This window comes from Triticum urartu, chromosome 6A (genome assembly GCF_056163025.1).
Source record: "Triticum urartu cultivar PI428250 chromosome 6A, HENAU_Tu73, whole genome shotgun sequence".
In the NCBI taxonomy this organism is placed as follows: domain Eukaryota; kingdom Viridiplantae; phylum Streptophyta; class Magnoliopsida; order Poales; family Poaceae; genus Triticum; species Triticum urartu.
Genome location: NC_141878.1, coordinates 48,620,124 through 48,633,583, shown reverse-complemented (window position 1 = coordinate 48,633,583; position 13,460 = coordinate 48,620,124).

The following is a 13,460-nucleotide window of genomic DNA, read 5'->3' as shown; positions in this document are numbered from 1 at the left end:
AACCGCATTCGCAATCTTGCCACCAAGAATGCCTTTGTTACACACGAAACCTCTTGACGCACCTGGAAAGGGCTGACGCTAATGTGCTCTGAAGATGATCTTCAAGAGGATGGCTTCTCTGAACGCTTCAAGTTTGACTCCACACCTCCTCGAAGGGTAGTGCTGCGACGAACTCCATCTCTTGAAGACTCTGAGTTCTCTTCCTCTGCTGCAACTGTGAATGCCAGAGTGATCGAGGATGAAGACGATGCTACTTCACCGCCACCTCCTTCAGCACGCTTCGACACTGCCCCAAGTTCTTCTGCACCACCGAACATCACTGACGACCCCGCTGCTTCCCCTACTCTTCATGGGAACGAGTAGATGCTCTATGTCTTCAAACCTTTTTGGTCCTTACTGACAAAAGGGGGAGAAGCATATGAGTTTGATAGTCTTCAAGCGGGTCCATATGGGCGGGTGCTTTATATTTTGCTTCGTGTTTACAACTCTCGTTTTGATACATTTGGTTCTTTGAGTTGTAACACTTAAACTCGATGGTCGTCTACTACTTATTTGCCACTTTGTGATGCGATGATAAATTCCGCATGTGCGACGATAAATTCCGCACTTAGATCATTCTGCAGACGTCCATTTTCCATTATGCATGTCATTATCTTCACATACCTTCACATGCATAGTGGATTGTCATCATAAGTTGAAGAGGATCTCCACAAGCACAACCTGCCATGTGCATTTGCATTCCAAAAGCAAATTACTTATATGCACATCTTCAGGGGGAGCCCTCACAACTTATGAAGACAATTCCCTATCCTCTTACAATTTCACATATTATATTCCCCGTTGAAAACTTCAACTAGTTTGTCATCAATCACCAAAAAGGGGGAGATTGTAAGTGCATCTAGTGCCACCCCTAGTTGGTTTTGGAGTATTGACGACAAACTTAGTTGAGGGACTAATGTGTTTGTGAGAATTGCAGCATAACACAGGTAGAAGTCCCTCATTGATTCGGTTTTCCTACCAGAGATGACCCCTAAAAATGTATGAAGACATTGATGTCAAAGGTGGTGTATGAAGATATTCTCATTGAAGACTATGACAAGAGAAGACATCGCATGAAGCCTATGGAGCTCGAAGACTTAGATCTTTCGTAGTTCTGTTTCTTCTTTGTTGAGTCATAGGAACCACCGTACTGTTAAGTGGGGTCCAAGAGAACCAGTCAGAATGACTGAAGTGATGCTTAACCAAAACCTATGTCTTCGAGTGAAGACTATGAGAGCGAATCTTGTCGAGAGTCGGACAAGTCAGCTTTGCTTGTAGCCCAAGTAAAGTTGTCGTGTGAGTTTGAAATCTGACCGCTGGAACACGTGTCAGTTCCTTAGTGACCCAGGGTCATTTCGGACAAATCAGGTCGAGTTGCCTAGTGGCTATAAATAGCCCACCCCCTACAACCATAAACGGTTGGCTGCTCAGAGTTAGAGTACGGATTTTGTCGTTTGAGAGCAACCCACCTCGAAGCCTTTGAGAGAGAATTCCTTGCGAGGATAAAGCCCTAACCACCCAGAGCCAAAGAGTGTTAGGCATCACTTAAGTCTTCTTGTCTGTGTGATCTGAAGACTTATTACACTTGAGGACTGTGAATCGTCCAGCCGGTTAGGCGTCGCGTTCTGAGCATCCAAGAGACATTGTGGATCGCCGGTGAACGAAGTCTGTGAAGGTTTGAGAGTCTACCTTGAAGACTTACCAGAGTGATTGGGCGAGGTCTGTGTGACCTTAGCTCAAGGGGAATACGGTGAGGACTGGGTGTCCTGAGCTGCGTGTTCAGGACTGGGTGTCCGGGACTGTGTGTCCTAAGGTTTAAATACCTAGCCGCCCTAACCAGACGTACAGTTGTCACAGCAACTGGAACTGGTCCAACAAATCATTGTCTTCAACGAGTCACTGGTTTCATCCTTTCCTTCCCTTTACTTACTGTTGGTCCTTGTGAAGTCATTGTATGATTGCACTATCTTTTGTCTTCACTAAGTGACTGTGTGTTCTGTTTGGCTTCATAATATCTTCCTACCTGATCCTCACTACATTGCTGCTATTAGTCATTGTGCTTTCACTTCATTGAATACTTGACTATGGTTTGCCTAGTGTAGTCTACCTTCCGCTGCATGGTAATAGGTTTATTTCTATCATTTGTCTTCGAAACTTCCACGTTTTGAAGACTTTCATAAAAATCGCCTATTCACCCCCCATCTAGTCGATATAACGCACTTTCAAGCTCGAAGAAGACCTTGTTCGTTGTGATGTTTCGATTCCAGTTGATCAGTAGTGGAGCCCAGTTTGGGCGATCGGGGATCTGTAGCATTAGGGGTGGTCTTCTTTTATTTTGGTTCCATAGTCGGGCCTTGATTGTACTTGGATGTTGTAATGCTTTATTCATGTATTGTGTGAAGTGGCGATTGTAAGCCAACTATGTATCTCTTTCCTTATTCAGTACATGTGATGTGTAAAGATTACCCTTCTTGCGACATTGCTTACAATGCGGTTATGCCTCTAAGTCGTGCTTCGACATATGGGAGATATAGCCGCATCGTGGGCGTGACAAGTTGGTATCAGAGCCTTCCCCGACATAGGAGCCCCCATGCTTGATCGAATCGCTGGCGTTGTTGAGTCTAGAAAAATGTTTTGAGTCTTTTAGGATTATATATATCGGAGAGTAGGATTCTTTTTACTCCTCAGTCCCTTCGTCGCTCTGGTGAGGCATCCTGACGTAGAGTTTTGACTCTTCTCTTCTCAAATTTCACTAAAAAAAATTAGGATCACGCGGGTATCTTGGAATCGTTCTGATGGTTTTGTGACGAGAACATTGTTCTTGGTGCCTCCTGACATTTAGGGGTTGTGCCAGTGTCCTGAGGAGTTGAGCTCCGAGGTGTTGTCGTCATAATTTTATCGTTGCAGTTCTGGAATACCTGAGTTTCGCTGACATCGAAAATCTCTTTTATGCAGTTGTTGGTGAGATAACCTCGACGCCACCCAGTACTGGGGCGGGAGTTCGGGAGAGTTGCCATAACTCGTATAGCGGATGCTTTTCGAAGGTTGAGGTAAACGATTTCCAAAGGTTTCTTGGTTATGTGTTGAAGGATGGATACAACTGGATGTAGGATTTGCTAGTTTTGGGTGAGATATTACGCTTCCCCTGTATCCCCAACACCTGATTGCATAACTAGAAAGTTTCGGGAGTTTATAAGTGGGAATTCAAATAGCTCTTAGGATATCTTTCCGATAGATGTATGATATGAAATTGGGGTTCGACGTCTAGTGGTCCGCCTATCCACGGTTGGACCGAGACTTGTCATGCGGCCTTGGTTTACTACCGGTAGACCGCCTGTCAAGTTTCGTGTCATTTGGACTTCGTTTGATACTCCAACGGTTAACCGAGGAACCGTAAAGGCCTTGTGTGTGTTGCAGCCCAACACCTCTACAAAGTGGACCAAAACCCATCGAAACCCCCTCTATCATCTCGGTCGTTCAATCACGATCGCGTGCCCGAAAACCGCACCTCATTTGGAGTTTCCTAACTCCTTCTACCTATATATATGTCATCTCCCCCGAGAAATTCGTGATTGAAACCCTAACTTCGTCCTCCTCGCGCCGCCGGACGAAATCCCCACCGCGCCCGGACATGTCCAGCCGCCGCCCCGGCGAATCCCGCGCTGCCACCTCACCACCGCCGCCCTCTCTCTCCTCCGGCCCGCCGGCGGCCCGTGCGGCCCGGATCAGGCCCATGGGGCCCATCTCGTCGACGCCGCCTACCCGCGCCTTCCCCGCAGCCGCGCCTCTCGCCGACGCGCCGCTCGCCGTTGCTGGATCCACCGCGCCCCGCCGCCTTCTCCTTCACGCCGAGCTCGCCGGAAACCACGTCGTCTTCGCTCGAAGCTCGCCGCCACGTCACCTTTCTCCTCCCGCCGGTCGCCGCCGACCTTCGTCAACCGCCGCCGCCATGGATCTCACCTCCGCACCCAGGAGTCAGTTCCTCCGGCCAGATCCGGCCCCTGTCGGCCCCGCCCTTGCCGGATCCGGCGCCCCGATCCCTCTCCGGCCACCTCCATCGACTCTGGCCGCCTCCCCTCGCAAACTCCGGCGAGCAACTCCGGTGGACTTTGAAAACCGTGCCAGATCCAGATCCACGAGGTTGACCCCGGATTTCTCTAAGTCCCTAGATCCCAGTATTTTATGCATTTTTCATCATTTCATAACTTCTTGTGTGTTGCTCCGATTTGTGCGTGTGGCATGTCGGATTGTTTGTCTCGACGAGTACTTCATTTCATTCCATTGCATCATGTTCATTTGAGCTCATCTTGATGCCCTAAATGCTGTTGCAAGAGTGCAATGTAATGTTAGTGTCTGTCTCTTATCAGGATTTGGACATTTGTCATTTTTGCCATGAGTGATGTGTGCCTCCTATGAACTTGAGCCCTACATGTGTTTTCAAGTATGCCATGCCATCTTTACAGGGTGTATGCCATGTATTTTTGTGATCTTTGTGGTGACTAGCACAAGCATGCAAAGTAGTTCTCGTAATGTTGCTGATTTAAGGAACTTAGAAATATTCTAAGTCTTTGTCCTTTTAATATTTTTATCATGTATTCATGTTGCTACCGAGTGATCTATGCCTCTTTTGAGCATGATCAGTAAGGATGGTTTGTAGATATTGTTGTGCACTTTCCATCCATGTCTATGTTTGCAATTATGGAGCACCCTAGCTTGACTCAATCGAGCTCTACTTTTTCTATAAAATGTTCCTGGCAGAATGTTTACGTGTTAAGCATTATTGCCGAGCTTGTTGTAGTTGATCAATGCATGCTTTGATGTTGTTCTTGCCATGTTTAGCTTCTATGCCATGTCTACTTGCTGGGTGTATGCTTAGTTTGTCATGCAATGCCTTATGGTGAGTGCATCGAGCTTGTAAACTTGCCTACTTAATATTTGTTTTGCCATGTTCCAGTTTTCTGCTAAGTTTGAATCTGTTAACGATAATTGCTATGTTCACATGGTCGCCATTGTATTTTCTGATCCCTTTTGGCTTATGGTCAGTAAGGGACTTTTGTTGTATACTTTGAGTAGCTTCATGCCATGCCTTGCTTTGCCATGTTATGTTCCTGTAGCATGTTGATATCTTGCTCTAAGCATTGCTTCCTGATATTAAATTCCTGGCATGTTGTTATTTTCTCTAAGTCTGTAACATGTTATCTTTTGCTCTTTTGCCATGCTTGTTTGAACATTCTATTGAGTGACTTAGCCGTAGCTCAGTGTTCATCTTCTGTCAAGCATCTTTAGTGGATCCCTGCCATGTGCTTTGTTGTTATGATAGAGTGCATTAGCTTTTTGTTCTTGATGCATTTAGGTGGCCTCGTGTTGTTAATCGGAGCCTTGTGCCATACTTGTCTTGCTTGTCATTTCCAAACCGTGCATCCGATTCCGGTGATCTTTATATCGATTTCGACCGAAATCAACTCCTCTTTCCAGTGGCACTCTTGGTTTTCCAATTTGAGGCCAGGTTCAATCTTTTCTTTCCGAAGCATGCATATGCATCGCATATCACATCCCGCATATCATGACATATCTTGCATCATGTTGGTTGTGCATTGCACCGTGGTTGATGGTTGTTCCCTTTGCTTGTGTTCTTGCTTTTGGTAGAGCCGGGAGACGAGTTCGTGTTTGAGGACCCGTTGAGTACGTTTGCGAGGTTCAAGCTTTCGTCTTCTCAGAGATCTTTGCAGGCAAGATGACCATACCCTCGAAATCACTTCTATCTTTGCTTGCTAGTTGCTCGCTTTTTTGTTATGCCTATGCTATGATACCTACCACTTGCTATATCATGTCTCCCATGTTGCTAAGCCAAGCCTCTAACCCACCTTGTCCTAGCAAACCGTTGTTTGGGTATGTTACCGCTTTGCTCAGCCCCTCTTATAGCGTTGTTAGTTGCAGGTGAAGATTGGAGTTTGTTCCATGTTGGAACATGATTTATTGTTCGGATATCACAATATCTCTTATTTTAATTAATGCATCTATATACTTGGTAAAGGGTGGAAGGCTCGGCCTTATGCCTGGTGTTTTGTTCTACTCTTGCCGCCCTAGTTTCCGTCATACCGGTGTTATGTTCCTTGATTTTGCGTTCCTTACGCGGTTGGGTTATAATGGGAACCCCTTGACAGTTCGCCTTGAATAAAACTCCTCCAGCAAGGCCCAACATTGGTTTTACCATTCGCCACCTAGCCTTTTCTTTCCCTTGGATCGGCCAACCCAAGGGTCATCTTTATTTTAACCCCCCCCCCCGGCCAGTGCTTCTCTAAGTGTTGGTCCAACCTGAGCGATGTCCGGCGCCCCCTGCGCAACCAGGGTTTATGCCAACACGACGTCTGGCTCATCCGGTGTGCCCTGAAAACGAGATATGTGCAGCTCCTATCGGGATTTGTCAGCACATCTGGGTGGCTTTGCTGGTCTTGTTTTACCATTGTCGAAATGTCTTGTAACCGGGATTCCGAGCCTGATCGGGTCTTCCTGGAAGAAGGAATATCCTTCGTTCACCGTGAGAGCTTGTGATGGGCTAAGTTGGGACACCCCTGCAGGGTTTTGAACTTGCAGGTGCCGTTGAATCGTGCAGGTGATGCAACTGATCTCAAGGAGGAGCTCGATGAAGACCTTGTTCGTTATGATGTTTCGATTCCAGTTGTTCAGTAGTGGAGCCCAGTTGGGGCGATTGGGGATCAATAGCATTGGGGGTGGTCTTCTTTTATTTTGGTTTCGTAGTCGGACCTTGATTGTACCTGGATGTTGTAATGCTTTATTCATGTATTGTGTGAAGTGGTGATTGTAAGCCAACTATGTATCTCTTTCCTTATTCAGTACATGGGATGTGTAAAGATTACCCTTCTTGCGACATTGCTTACAATGCAGTTATGCCTCTAAGTCGTGCTTCGACACGTGGGAGATATAGCCGCATCGTGGGCGTGACAACCATGAAGCCACCGTGCACCATCACGTCGGCACCAGGATGCTCACACTCTTCCTGCTTCTCTCCCACCCCTCCATCTCCTCCTCTTCCTCCTCCTCCATCTCCTCTCCCCCGTCCTCCTTCTCCTCCTCTCCCTCCTCCTCCATCTCCTCTCCCTCGTCCTCCTTCTCCTCCTCTCCCTCCTCCTCCATCTCCCCATCCTTCTTCTCCAATGAAGACAACAAGGAGGACCTGCAATCGGCGTCCGACGCCTGATGTGTGACCACCATGGCGTCGAGCTCCGCGGCAATTTCGGCCACGCGCATGGTGGAGAGCATATCTGGCAGCGTCGGGCGTGAGCGGGCCATTGTCTGGGCTAGGGGAGGGCTCGGACGGGGGCTAGCAAAGTCGTGGCACACGGCGGCGATGGGTGGCAGTGGAGGCGATTTGGGGGAAAATAGATGCTGGCAGGGCTCGGGTTAGGGTTGGGGGAGGGTCGCTGCCGAGTATTTATACCGACCTTGGGGGGTGATGTGTCAGAAAGTTTAGGGAAAATTATGTGGAATACTCAAATTTGAGCAGAAGAGGCAACTTTTGAATAACAACTTCTCAAATTTTTTTACAAGTTATATGTTCGAGGGAAGGATTAGCTAGGGTCTAGCTCCTCAAAATGTAATTAAAGGATTTTGATGAAAGGGTTAGAGATGCCCTTAGGAGGCAACTCATCGTGTTTCTATTCTAAATGGTGTTATTGACTTTACATTTGCAACAAATTTAGAAAATAAAATATATTAAATATAATTTCGCTTTGAAGTCCCACATATAGACAGGAAACCATATGTATGCAAATTAACTCTCGCTTCTTTTGCAATTATTGCATTGCCCTTTGTTAGAACTTTTCCGTGTCATATATACCAACATGCCTCGGACGCACCACAAATATAGACATGTTGGCATTTTTTAAATGGAAATGATGTAAAGTGAACGTTCTCTAGAATGGTTTTTTGAGCGAACGATCTGTGGTGCATCTAATCCGTCGCATAAATCTCAACATGCTGAAAAGTTGCAATTGCGGTGGGCACACTGTTCTCTCCACCTCCTGAGCGAACATCACAAATCATTCACTCCCCATGGCAATATGGGGAAACCAGGTTGCGACGGCAACTAATATAAAGGAGAGGAAAACAACGATGGAATTCAAGATTCGTGGATTTTAACAATATAAAAATATTTATACAATATAAAATGTCTACATAATTATTATTTTTTGAACACATGTCCACATGATTATGAATTAGTGTTTCTTACCATTCAAGAAAACTGTATCAACATGTATATAAAAAATGTTAACATGTCCTCAAAGAAATGTTCTATGTTAAAAAATATTAATTGTGTATTGAAAATTGTTTAACGTGTATGAAAAAAATACCCACATGTATACGAAGAATGTACAATGTGTATTAGAAAAGGTAGTCACGTATTTGAAAAATGAAAAACAAAGAAACACATTAAAACAGAGAAAAACAAACCGTTTGAAATGTTCTAAAATTAGTACATATAGATAGAACCATTCCAAAACTGTTTTCATGGGCCAGCCCACTAAGGCCTCCTTTGGTTTGAACCGTCCCAAGTTTCCTTTATTTTCCCATCCTCCCACCCTTTTTCGTCGAGGACTCGGATTTCTTAATCAGATATCCATTTTATTCTTGTGAAGTCTCCCCATTCTTTTCCTTCAATATTCTTATGCGGTGATTCTCATGAAGATCGTAATGAAGCTTCAAGTTCATTACTCTTCGTTCTTTTCCTTCTCCGGTGGATTCAATTCTCATGTTGATCATATCCTTTTCCTGGTTTCAAATGTTTTCTCATGACGGTGCAATTCTTAATCATTCACCTCTCGCTATTCATTTGTTCCGGAGTGCTCAAGATATCTCGAAGATTCGTGTTTCCACTCTGCTTTCGTTCAAGCCTTTTTGAGATCTTACCTTATTCAAGCAATTTAATTCAACCGGTGCTATCTCCTTTTCGAGTAATCATTTCAACGGTGTTTCTCTTGAGTGGGCCCTAACCCACAGGTCTTTTCCCAGGATCTTACCTGACTCTTCTTTTTTACCAGAGTTTCTCAAATTATTTTCCAAGTTTGAAGTAAGAATGAGTTATCATCAGTCAAATGCCTTTCTCCAAGAGTTTGCAATTTCTTTTCATTGTTGGTTCAACCTTTCTAATTTTCATCCTGAAGTATCTCAACAATTCATGGTGGTGTTTCTCATCGTCATTCTCTGCATTTGAAGATCGAAGAAGAGTTTATCTCATTCTTGCTCCATTCTCTTCAAGATTCGTGATTCTAGCTTTATGTCATACTCTCATAATTGTTTTGATTGTGAGAATTCTTTTCACCTTTCCGGAGCAATTCATGGGTCGTTTCAGTTCAGTTCTCCGAAGGCCATCATTTCGGGTTTATTCATTCTCAGCTTTCAGCTCTCATCCTCCAAATCTTACCGGTACATCATGCAAATTTTCTCTAATCAGTTTGTGATCTATTCGTTCCACTTGTATCTAAATTCTCTCAAGCATCTTCGTTCATTTGCGAATTCTTCCCGGTGTTTCTTTATCTTTTCTTCGTTCTTTTTCAATTCTTACCGGTGGTTCGTTCAAGATTTCTCTTCCTTTGTTATCGTATCAATTCATTCGTTCTTTCATCCTACCGGTGGATCATCGAAGTCCTTCTCAAGTTGCGCCATATCTATCTTAATCCTTTCTTCAATAATAAGTACTATGCCAAATCCCTTGCTTGTCATCAATTTAAATTGATGAGGGACAAGTATAATGTAATTCTTATTCTTGTTTCATCCAAGCGATTAATTCCTTATTCCGGAGGTTCATCTTATCACATTCTCGGTTCGAGAGGCTTATCTTTTCTTTTCCAAGAGTTCCAAGCTCTCGCAATTATATCACCACGGAGATCCATTTAAATCAATGCAAGGATTCACCTTGCATTTTCAACTTCTCTTTCCTTTCGTGTGATCATACTTTCGCTTACCGGAATTCTTCATGGAGGCTCTACATGATGTTTCATATAGGATTTAATTCCTTCTCCAAGCTTTCATCGAGATTCTTTTAAGGAGCTCAATCATTTTTCATCTTGCTATCCAGAGTGCAATTCTTTCTTCCGTATCATTGGAGGTGGTATTATGTCATTCTTGATAATTTGAGTTCATGTTTCATGATTCACATGTTGTTAAGAATGAGGTATTTTAAATCCATCAACCTCTTCGTTGGAGTTATCTTGTGTCATGTTTCACCTAAAGCCTTCCCTAAGGATTGTTGCTATCAATGGTGCGTATAAATGACCCAAGTTCTTCAATTATCCTCCCGGTGAATAAGTTTCTCGTCTACTTGTTCATATCAATCCAATCTTTTGTTTCCGTTAGTGGCAGAATTTCACCTCATAATTTCGAGATGCTTTCTATAAGCCCACAACAAGTTTACTCTTTTCGTTGTCGATAATCCAACAACTCCGTTCTAGCATTTGTTGTAAGCATGCTCTCTCAAGATCTTGTTTCCCTCCGTCCATTCCATTCTTTCATTTCTTCCGGAGGCTTTGTGATGTTGCTCTTTTCAGTCATCATCTAGAATTGTGAAGATCATGATCTTTTCATGCTTATCCTTTTAACCGGAGTGGTGTGCCCTCTGCTCAAGTACTTTTCATCTTTTCAAGTCTTGCATCACTTTTCAACCGGAGTGCTGTCCGAATTTGTTCTTCCTTGCTCCTCTTTTCTGATGGAGTGTCTTCAACTTCGCTCATCTCCGTTGTATTATTTTCTCGAATTGGTATAACCTTTTCAAGGTTCTTTGGTTTCACTCGTTTGTCAACGAAGCAACTTAGTTTTACCTCTTCTCTTTCTCTTCCCTTTTCCCTCCGGTGCCATTCTAGATCTCGGGACGAGATCCTCTCGTAGTGGTGGAGTGTTGTAACGCCTCGAGACCGATGTGCCAAGTGTCTTCCAGTATTTCATTGTGTTGCTTGTCATTTGCTTGCGTGTCGTGCATTCCATATCATGTCATCATGTGCATCGCATTTGCATACATGTTCGTCTCTTGCATCCGAGCATTTCCCCCATTGTCCGTTTTGCAATCTGGCGCTCCTATGTCACCCGGTGTCCCTTTTTACCTCTTTTCGTGTGTGGGTATTAAACATTTTCGGATTGGACCGAGACTTGTCATGCGGCCTTGGTTTACTACTGGTAGACCGCCTGTCAAGTTTCGTGTCATTTGGACTTCGTTTGATACTCCAACGGCTAACCGAGGGACTGTAAAGGCCTCGTGTGTGTTGCAGCCCAACACCTCTACGAAGTGGCCCAAAACACATCCAAACCCCCTCTATCATCTCGGTCATTCGATCACGATCGCGTGGCCGAAAACCACACCTCATTTGGAGTTTCCTAACTCCCTCTACCTATATATATATATATATGTCATCTCCCCGAGAAATTCGCGGTTGAAACCCTAACTTCGTCCTCCTCGCGCCGTCGGACGAAATCCCCACCGCGCCCTGACATGTCCAGCCGCTGCCCCGGCGAATCCCGGGCTGCCACCTCACCACCGCCGCCCTCTCTCTCCTCCAGCCCGACGGCGGCCCGCGCTGCCCGGATCGGGCCTGCGGGGCCCATCTCGTCGACGCCGCCTGCCCGCGCCTTCCCCGTAGCCGCGCCTCTCGCCGGCGCGCCGCTCGCTGTCACCGGATCCACCGCGCCCCGCCACCTTCTCCTTCGCGCCGAGCTTGCCGGAAACCCCACCATCTTCGCTGGAAGCTCGCCACCGCGTCGCCTTTCTCCTCCCGCCGGCCGCCGCCGACCTTCGTCAACCGCCGCCGCCATGGATCTCGCCTCCGCGCCCAGGAGTCGGCTCCTCCGGCTAGATCCGGCCCCTGCCGGCCCCGCCATTGCCGGATCCGGTGCCCCGATCCCTCTCTGGCCACCTCCATCGACTCCGGTCGCCTCCCCTCGTGAACTCCGGCGAGCAACTCCGGTGGACTTTGAAAACCGTGCCAGATCCAGATCCACGTGGTTGACCCCGGATTTCTCTAAGTCCCCAGATCCCAGTATTTTATGCATTTTTCATCATTCCATAACTTCTTGTGTGTTGCTCCGATTCGTGCGTGTGGCATATCGAATTGTTCGTCTTGACGAGTACTTCATTTCATTCCATTGCACCATGTTCATTTGAGCTCATCTTGATGCCCTAAATGCTGTTGCAAGAGTGCTATGTAATGTTAGTGTCTGTCTCTTATCAGAATTTGGACATTTGTCATTTTTGCCATGAGTGATGTGTGCCTCCTATGAACTTGAGCCCTACATGTGTTTTGAAGTATGCCATGCCATCTTTACAGGGGTGTATGCCATGTATTTTTGTGATCTTTGTGGTGACTAGCACAAGCATGCAAAGTAGTTCTCGTAATGTTGCTGATTTCAGGGACTTGGAAATATTCTAAGTCTTTGTCCTTTTAATATTTTTATGTCATGTATTCATGTTGCTACCGAGTGATCCATGCCTCTTTTGAGCATGATCAGTAAGGATGTTGTTTTGTAGATATTGTTGTGCTCTCTCCATCCATGTCTTTGTTTGCAATTATGGAGCACCCTAGCTTGACTCAATCGAGCTCTACTTTTGCTATAAAATGTTCCTGGCAGAATGTTTACGTGTTAAGCATTATTGCCGAGCTTGTTGTAGTTGATCAATGCATGCTATGATGTTGTTCTTGCCATGTTTAGCTTCTATGCCATGACTACTTGCTAGGTGTATGCTTAGTTTGTCATGCAATGCCTTGTGGTGAGTGCATCGAGCTCGTAAACTTGCCTACTTAATATCGGTTTTGCCATGTTCCAGTTTTCTGCCAAGTTTGAATCTGTTAACGATAATTGCTATGTTCACATGGTTGCCATTGTATTTTCTGATCCCTTTTGGCTTATGATCAGTAAGGGACTTTTGTTGTATGCTTTGAGTAGCTTCATGCCATGCCTTGCTTTGCCATGTTATGTTCCTGTAGTATGTTGATATCTTGCTCTAAACATTGCTTCCTGATGTTAAATTCCTGGCATGTTGTTATTTTCTCTAAGTCTGTAATCTATTATCTTTTGCTCTTTTGCCATACTTGTTTGAACCTGCTATTGAGTGAATTAGCCGTAGCTCAGTGTTCATCTTTTGTCAAGCATATTGAGTGGATCCCTGCCATGTGCTTTGTTGTTATGATAGAGTGCAGTAGCTTGTTGTTCTTGATGCATTTAGGTGGCCTCGTGCTGGTAATCGCAGCCTTGTGCCATACTTGTCTTGCTTGTCATTTCCAAACCGTGCATCCGATTCCGGTGATCTTTATATCGATTTCGACCGAAATCAACTCCTCTTTCCAGTGGCACTCTTGGTTTTCCAAGTTGAGTCCAGGTTCAATATTTCCTTTCCGAAGCATGCATATGCATCGCAT